Below are 7,419 nucleotides of genomic sequence, written 5' to 3'. Positions count from 1 at the left end.
TTCTTTTCCCCAAACCCCATTTATTTTTTTCCCAAAACCCCAATTTCTTTTCCCAAAATCCCCATTTTTTTCCCAAAATCCCCATTTCTTTTCCCCAAACCCCCATTTATTTTTTCCCAAAATCCCCGTTTCTCCCCCCAAATCCCCATTTTCCCCCCCAAACCCTCATTTCTTTTCCCCAAACCCCATTTCTTTTCCCCAAACCCCATTTCTTTTTCCCAAACTCGCGCTTTTTCCCCCCAGATCCCGGCGGAGCTGCTGACCCCGGAGCCGGAGCTGCTCTCGCGCGTGGACACGGCCGGGCTGGAGCAGAAACGGCGCGAGAGGGCCGAGCGCCTGGTAACCCCAAAAACCCCAAATTCACCCCAAAATCACCCCAAAATCACCCAGATCCAACCCAAAACCACACAGATACACCCCGAAATCACCCCAAATCCACCCCAAAACCCCCCAAATCGGGTGGAGGATCGAGCGCCTGGTAACCCCAAAAACCCCAAATTCACCCCAAAACCACACAGATCCAACCCAAAATCACCCCAAAATCCCTCAAATCCACCCCAAAACCACACAGATACACCCCGAAATCACCCCAAATCCACCCCAAAACCCCCCAAATCGGGTGGAGGATCGAGCGCCTGGTAACCCAAAACCCCCAAATTACCCCAAAACCACACAGATCCAACCCAAAATCACCCCAAAATCCCACAAATCCACCCCAAAACCGCACAGATACACCCCGAAATCACCCCAAATCCACCCCAAAACCCCCCAAATCGGGTGGAGGATCGAGCGCCTGGTAACCCCAAAAACCCCAAATTCACCCCAAAATCACCCAGATCCAACCCAAAACCACACAGATACACCCCGAAATCACCCCAAATCCACCCCAAAACCCCCCAAATCGGGTGGAGGATCGAGCGCCTGGTAACCCCAAAAACCCCAAATTCACCCCAAAATCACCCCAAAATCACCCAGATCCAACCCAAAACCACACAGATACACCCCGAAATCACCCCAAATCCACCCCAAAACCCCCCAAATCGGGTGGAGGATCGAGCGCCTGGTAACCCCAAAAACCCCAAATTCACCCCAAAATCACCCCAAAATCACCCAGATCCAACCCAAAACCACACAGATACACCCCGAAATCACCCCAAATCCACCCCAAAACCCCCCAAATCGGGTGGAGGATCGAGCGCCTGGTAACCCCAAAAACCCCAAATTCACCCCAAAATCACCCCAAAATCACCCAGATCCAACCCAAAACCACACAGATACACCCCGAAATCACCCCAAATCCACCCCAAAACCCCCCAAATCGGGTGGAGGATCGAGCGCCTGGTAACCCCAAAAACCCCAAATTCACCCCAAAATCACCCCAAAATCACCCAGATCCAACCCAAAACCACACAGATACACCCCGAAATCACCCCAAATCCACCCCAAAACCCCCCAAATCGGGTGGAGGATCGAGCGCCTGGTAACCCCAAAAACCCCAAATTCACCCCAAAATCACCCCAAAATCACCCAGATCCAACCCAAAACCACACAGATACACCCCGAAATCACCCCAAATCCACCCCAAAACCCCCCAAATCGGGTGGAGGATCGAGCGCCTGGTAACCCCAAAAACCCCAAATTCACCCCAAAATCACCCCAAAATCACCCAGATCCAACCCAAAACCACACAGATACACCCCGAAATCACCCCAAATCCACCCCAAAACCCCCCAAATCGGGTGGAGGATCGAGCGCCTGGTAACCCCAAAAACCCCAAATTCACCCCAAAATCACTTTTCCCCAAACCCCATTTCTTTTCCCCAAACCCCATTTCTTTTCCCCAAACCCCATTTCTTTTCCCCAAACCCCATTTCTTTTCCCCAAACCCCATTTCTTTTTTCCCAAACCCCATTTCTTTTCCCCAAACCCCATTTATTTTTCCCCAAACCCCATTTCTTTTCCCAAAATCCCCATTTCTTTTCCCCAAACCCCATTTCTTTTTCCCAAACTCGCGCTTTTTCCCCCCAGATCCCGGCGGAGCTGCTGACCCCGGAGCCGGAGCTGCTCTCGCGCGTGGACACGGCCGGGCTGGAGCAGAAACGGCGCGAGAGGGCCGAGCGCCTGGTAACCCCAAAAACCCCAAATTCACCCCAAAATCACCCAGATCCAACCCAAAATCACCCCAAAATCCCACAAATCCACCCCAAAACCACACAGATACACCCCAAAATCACCCCAAATCCACCCCAAAACCCCCCAAATCGGGTGGAGGATCGAGCGCCTGGTAACCCCAAAAACCCCAAATTCACCCCAAAACCACACAGATCCAACCCAAAATCACCCCAAAATCCCACAAATCCACCCCAAGAACACACAGATACACCCCGAAATCCACAAATCCACCCCAAAACCCCCCAAATCGGGTGGAGGATCGAGCGCCTGGTAACCCCAAATCCCCCCAAAATCACCCCAAAACACACAGATACACCCTGAAATCCAGAAAACCACCCCAAATCCACACAAATTCACCCCAAAACCACACAGATACACCCTGAAATCACCCCAAAATCCCCAAATCGGGTGGAGGATCGAGCGCCTGGTAACCCCAAATCCCCCCAAAATCACCCCAAAAACACACAAATTCACCCTAAAAACACACAGATACACCCCAAAACCCCACAGATACACCCCAAAATCCACAAATTCACCCCAAAAACACACAGATACGCCCCAAATTCACCCCAAAATTCCACAAATTCACCCCAAAAACACACAGATCCACCCCAAAAACACACAGATACACCCCAAAATCCCCAAATTCACCCCAAAATCACCCCCAGTCCGGGAGTTCACCCCAAAATCAGCCAGATACACCCCAAAAACACACAGATACACCCCAAAATCCCCAAATTCACCCCAAAATCACCCCCAGTCCGGGAGTTCACCCCAAAATCAGCCAGATACACCCCAAAAACACACAGATACACCCGAAAATCCACAAATCCACCCCAAAATCCACAAATCCACCCCACAATCACCCAAATCCCCAAAACCCCCCAAATCGGGTGGAGGATCGAGCGCCTGGTAACCCCAAATCCCCCCAAAATCACCCCAAAACACACAGATACACCCTGAAATCCAGAAAACCACCCCAAATCCACACAAATTCACCCCAAAACCACACAGATACACCCTGAAATCACCCCAAAATCCCCAAATCGGGTGGAGGATCGAGCGCCTGGTAACCCCAAATCCCCCCAAAATCACCCCAAAAACACACAAATTCACCCTAAAAACACACAGATACACCCCAAAACCCCACAGATACACCCCAAAATCCACAAATTCACCCCAAAAACACACAGATCCACCCCAAAAACACACAGATACACCCCAAAATCCCCAAATTCACCCCAAAATCACCCCCAGTCCGGGAGTTCACCCCAAAATCAGCCAGATACACCCCAAAAACACACAGATACACCCGAAAATCCACAAATCCACCCCAAAATCACCCAAATCCACCCCAAAACACACAGATACACCCCAAAATAATCCAAATCCACCCCAAAATCCACAAATCCACCCCAAAATCACCCAAATCCACCCCAAAATCCACAAATTCACACCAAAATCACCCAAATCCACCCCAAAACACACAGATACACCCCAAAATAATCCAAATCCACCCCAAAATCCACAAATCCACCCCAAAATCACCCAAATCCACCCCAAAATCCACAAATCCACCCCAAAATCCCCACTTTTCACCCCAAAACACACAGATACACCCCAAAATCATCCAAATCCACCCCAAAATCCACAAATCCACCCCAAAATCACCCAAATCCACCCCAAAATCCACAAATCCACCCCAAAATCCCCACTTTTCACCCCAAAACCCCCCAAGATCACCCAAATCCACCCCAAAATCCCAAATTTCCCCCCCAAATCCCAAATTCCCCCCAAATTCCCCGATTTCCTTTCCCAGGGCTTCGACCCCAGCTCCAAACCCAAATTCCGGCCCCGGCGGCGCCGCAAGGGGAGGGACCCCGAGCACCGCAGGAGGCAGGTGGCGCACGAGGAGATCAGGGTGAGGATTGGGGATTTAGCGGGAATTCAGTGGGAATTTAACGGGGATTTGTAAGAAAAAACCCCAAAATCTGGGAAAAAAATGGGAGAAAATCTCCAAAAATCAGGGGGAAAATTGGGAGAAAAAACCCCAAAAAATCAGGAAAAGGGGGGAGGAAATGCCCAAAAAATGGAGAAAAAATTGGGGGAAAAAAACCCAAAAAATGGTCAAAAAAAGGGGGAAAAACCCAAAACGAAGAGGAAGGGGCAGAAGGGGGTTCCTGGCCCCAAATTGGGGGGAAAAAACCCAAAATTGGGGGGAAAAGACCCAAAATTGGGGGGGAAAACCCCAAAATTGGGGGCCCTGGCCAGGTTCAAGAAATAAATGTGGGGGGCTGCGACGTTGGGGTGTCTGGGGTTGGATTTGTCCCCAATTTGGGGGTCCCCAATGTCCCCCTCCCCATTTTTGGGGGTTCCCAATGTCCCTTCCCCAATTTTTGGGGTCCCATCCCCCAATTTTGGGGTCCCCAAGGTGTCCCCATCCCATTTTTGGGGTCCTCTCCCCATTTTTGGGGTCCCCATCCCAATTCTGGGGTCCCCAAATGTCCCCTCCCCCGTTTTTGGGGTCCCCAAAGTGTCCCCTCCCCAGTTTTTGGGGTCCCATCCCTCAATTTTGGGGTCCTCGATGTCCCCTCCCCAATTTTTGGGGTCCCGTCCCCATTTTTGGGGTCCCCAAGGTGTCCCCATCCCAATTTTGGGGATCCCCAATGTCCCCTCCCCTCATTTTGGGGTCCCATCCCAATTTTGGGGTCCCCAAAGTGTCCCCTGCCCCATTTTTGGGGTTTCCAGCGTCCCCTTCCCCCATTTTTGGGGTCCCATCCCCAATTTCGGGGTCCCCAATGTCCCTTACCCCAAATTTTGGGGTCCTCTCCTCAATTTTGGTGTCCCCAAAGTGTCCCCTCCCCCCATTTTTGGGGGTCCCCAAAGTGTCCCCTCCCCAATTTTGGGTCCCTAAATGTCCCCTCCCCCCATTTTTGGGGTCCCCAAGGTGTCCCCATCCCGTTTGGGGGGTCCCCAATGTCCCCTCCCCCCATTTTTGGGGTCCCATCCCAATTTTTGGTGTCCCCAATGTCCCCTCCCCCAGCCGAGGCCACCGCGGTGTCACCAGCGCTGGGACTTTATTGGGGGTGGCACCGGGGGACAGCCAGGTGACGTCGGTGTCACCGTGCCAGCTCCGCGTGACACCTGTGTCACATCCGTGTCACACCCAGGTGACATCAGTGTGACATCTGTGTCACATCCAGGTGACGTCGGTGTGACATCCATGTCACAGCCAGGTGACATCCGTGTCACACCCAGGTGACATCAGTGTGACATCTGTGTCACACCCAGGTGACGTCGGTGTCACCGTGCCAGCTCCGTGTGACACCTGTGTGACACCGTGTCCTTGTGTCACACCCAGGTGACACCGGTGTCACTGTCCCAGCTCCGCGTGACACCCGTGTGACACCTCTGTCCTTGTGTCACATCCAGGTGACATCCAGGTGACAGCTGTGTCACTGTCCCAGCTCCAGGTGACACCGGTGTCACTGTGCCAGCTCTGTGTCCTTGTGTCACGTCCAGGTGACATCCGTGTCACCGTGCCAGCTGTGTGTGACAGCTGTGTCACCTCCGTGTCACTGTGCCGTGGCCGTGTCACCATCTGTGTCACCTCCAGGTGACAGCTCTGTGTGACACCGTGTCCCTGTGTCACACCCAGGTGACATCGGTGTCACCGTGCCAGCTCCGCGTGGCACCCAGGTGACAGCCGTGTCCCCGTGTCACAGCCGTGTCCTCGTGTGACATCGAGGTGACACCCAGGTGACAGCCGTGTCCCCGAGCCAGCTCCGTGTCCCCGTGTCACTTTCAGGTGACGTCCAGGTGACAGCCGTGTCACTGTCCCAGCTCCGTGTCCTTGTGCCACACCCAGGTGACAGCCGTGTCACTGTGCCATGTCCTTGTGCCACACCGCCAGCCGTGTCACTTCCAGGTGACAGCCGTGTCACTGTCCCAGCTCCGTGTCCTTGTGCCACGCCCAGGTGACAGCCGTGTCACTGTGCCATGTCCTTGTGCCACACCCAGGTGACAGCCGTGTCACTGTGCCATGTCCTTGTGCCACGCCCAGGTGACAGCTGTGTCCCTGTGCCATGGCCGTGCCACCATCCAGGTGACAGCTGTGTCCCTGTCCCAGCCGTGTCACTTCCAGGTGACAGCCGTGTCACACCGGTGTCCCTGTCCCAGCTCCGTGTGACACTCATGTCCCCGTGTCACAGCTGTGTCACACCCGGGTGACATCCCTGTCACACCCGGGTGACAGCCGTGTCCCCGTGTCACAGCCGTGTCCTCGTGTGACATCCAGGTGACACCGGGTGACAGCCGTGTCCCCGAGCCAGCTCCGTGTCCCCACGGGGGGCGTGTCCTACCCATGACGTCACCCTCCCACCCATGACGTCACCCCCAGTCGCTCTCCCCATTGGAGGGGGTTCACTGTTATCTATGACGTCACTCCCCTGTGACGTCACTCCACCATGACGTCACCCCCAAGCGCCGCCCCCATTGGAGGACAGCTTCGCCGACCCGTGACGTCACCGCCTTGTGACGTCACCCCCAAGCGCCGCCCCCATTTTGGGGGGTCCTTGGCCCATCCGGGGGGGTTGGGTTCCCCTACTCGTTACATCACCCCGTGACGTCATCCCCCCGTGACGTCACCCCCGCCCATGGGTGGGGGAGGGAAGGAGGGGATTCCCTCCCCTGATGACGTCACCCCCAATCCTTCTGTCCCCACTGGGGGGAGGGGTTGGAGGAGGGCGTTCCCCTCCATGACGTCACTCCCCATGACATCACCCCCCAACCCCTGCATCCCCATGGGTAGGAGGGGCTCCCCCATGACGTCACTGCCAATGACGTCACCCCCCATCCACTGCATCCCTGTGGGTGGGGGAGGGAAGGAAGGGCTTTCCCCCTCATGACGTCATCCCCATGACGTCACCCCCCCCAAACCTCACATCCCCATGGGCAGGGAAGGAGGAGGGGCTCCCCCTCATGACGTCATCCCCATGACGTCACCCCCCAAACCTCACATCCCCATAGAGAAAGAGGCTCTTTCCCCCCATGACGTCACTCCCGATGACGTCACCCCCCAACCCCTGCATCCCCATGGGGGGGGAGGGAGGGAGGGAGGGAGGCTCACATCCCCATAGAGAAAGAGGCTCTTTCCCCCCATGACGTCACTCCCGATGACGTCACCCCCCAACCCCTGCATCCCCATGGGGGGGGAGGGAGGAAGGAAGGAAGGAAGGAAGGAAGGAA

General features: G+C 55.0%; 1 long non-coding RNA gene across 1 annotated transcript; it reads left to right on the top strand.

Moving 5' to 3' along the window:
- The first annotated feature begins 5,140 nt into the window (after nucleotides 1–5,140).
- On the top strand, nucleotides 5,141–6,229 carry LOC120513751. Its single transcript, XR_005630354.1, has 3 exons — nucleotides 5,141–5,342; nucleotides 5,431–6,040; nucleotides 6,101–6,229. It is a non-coding gene; the product is annotated as an uncharacterized LOC120513751 (long non-coding RNA).
- The last annotated feature ends 1,190 nt before the right edge of the window (nucleotides 6,230–7,419 follow it).

This window comes from Passer montanus, unplaced genomic scaffold, assembly GCF_014805655.1.
Source record: "Passer montanus isolate IOZ18808 unplaced genomic scaffold, ASM1480565v1 scaffold876, whole genome shotgun sequence".
Classification (NCBI taxonomy): domain Eukaryota; kingdom Metazoa; phylum Chordata; class Aves; order Passeriformes; family Passeridae; genus Passer; species Passer montanus.
Note: the sequence above shows the minus strand (reverse complement) of the source record. Positions and strands in the feature narration are given on the sequence as shown.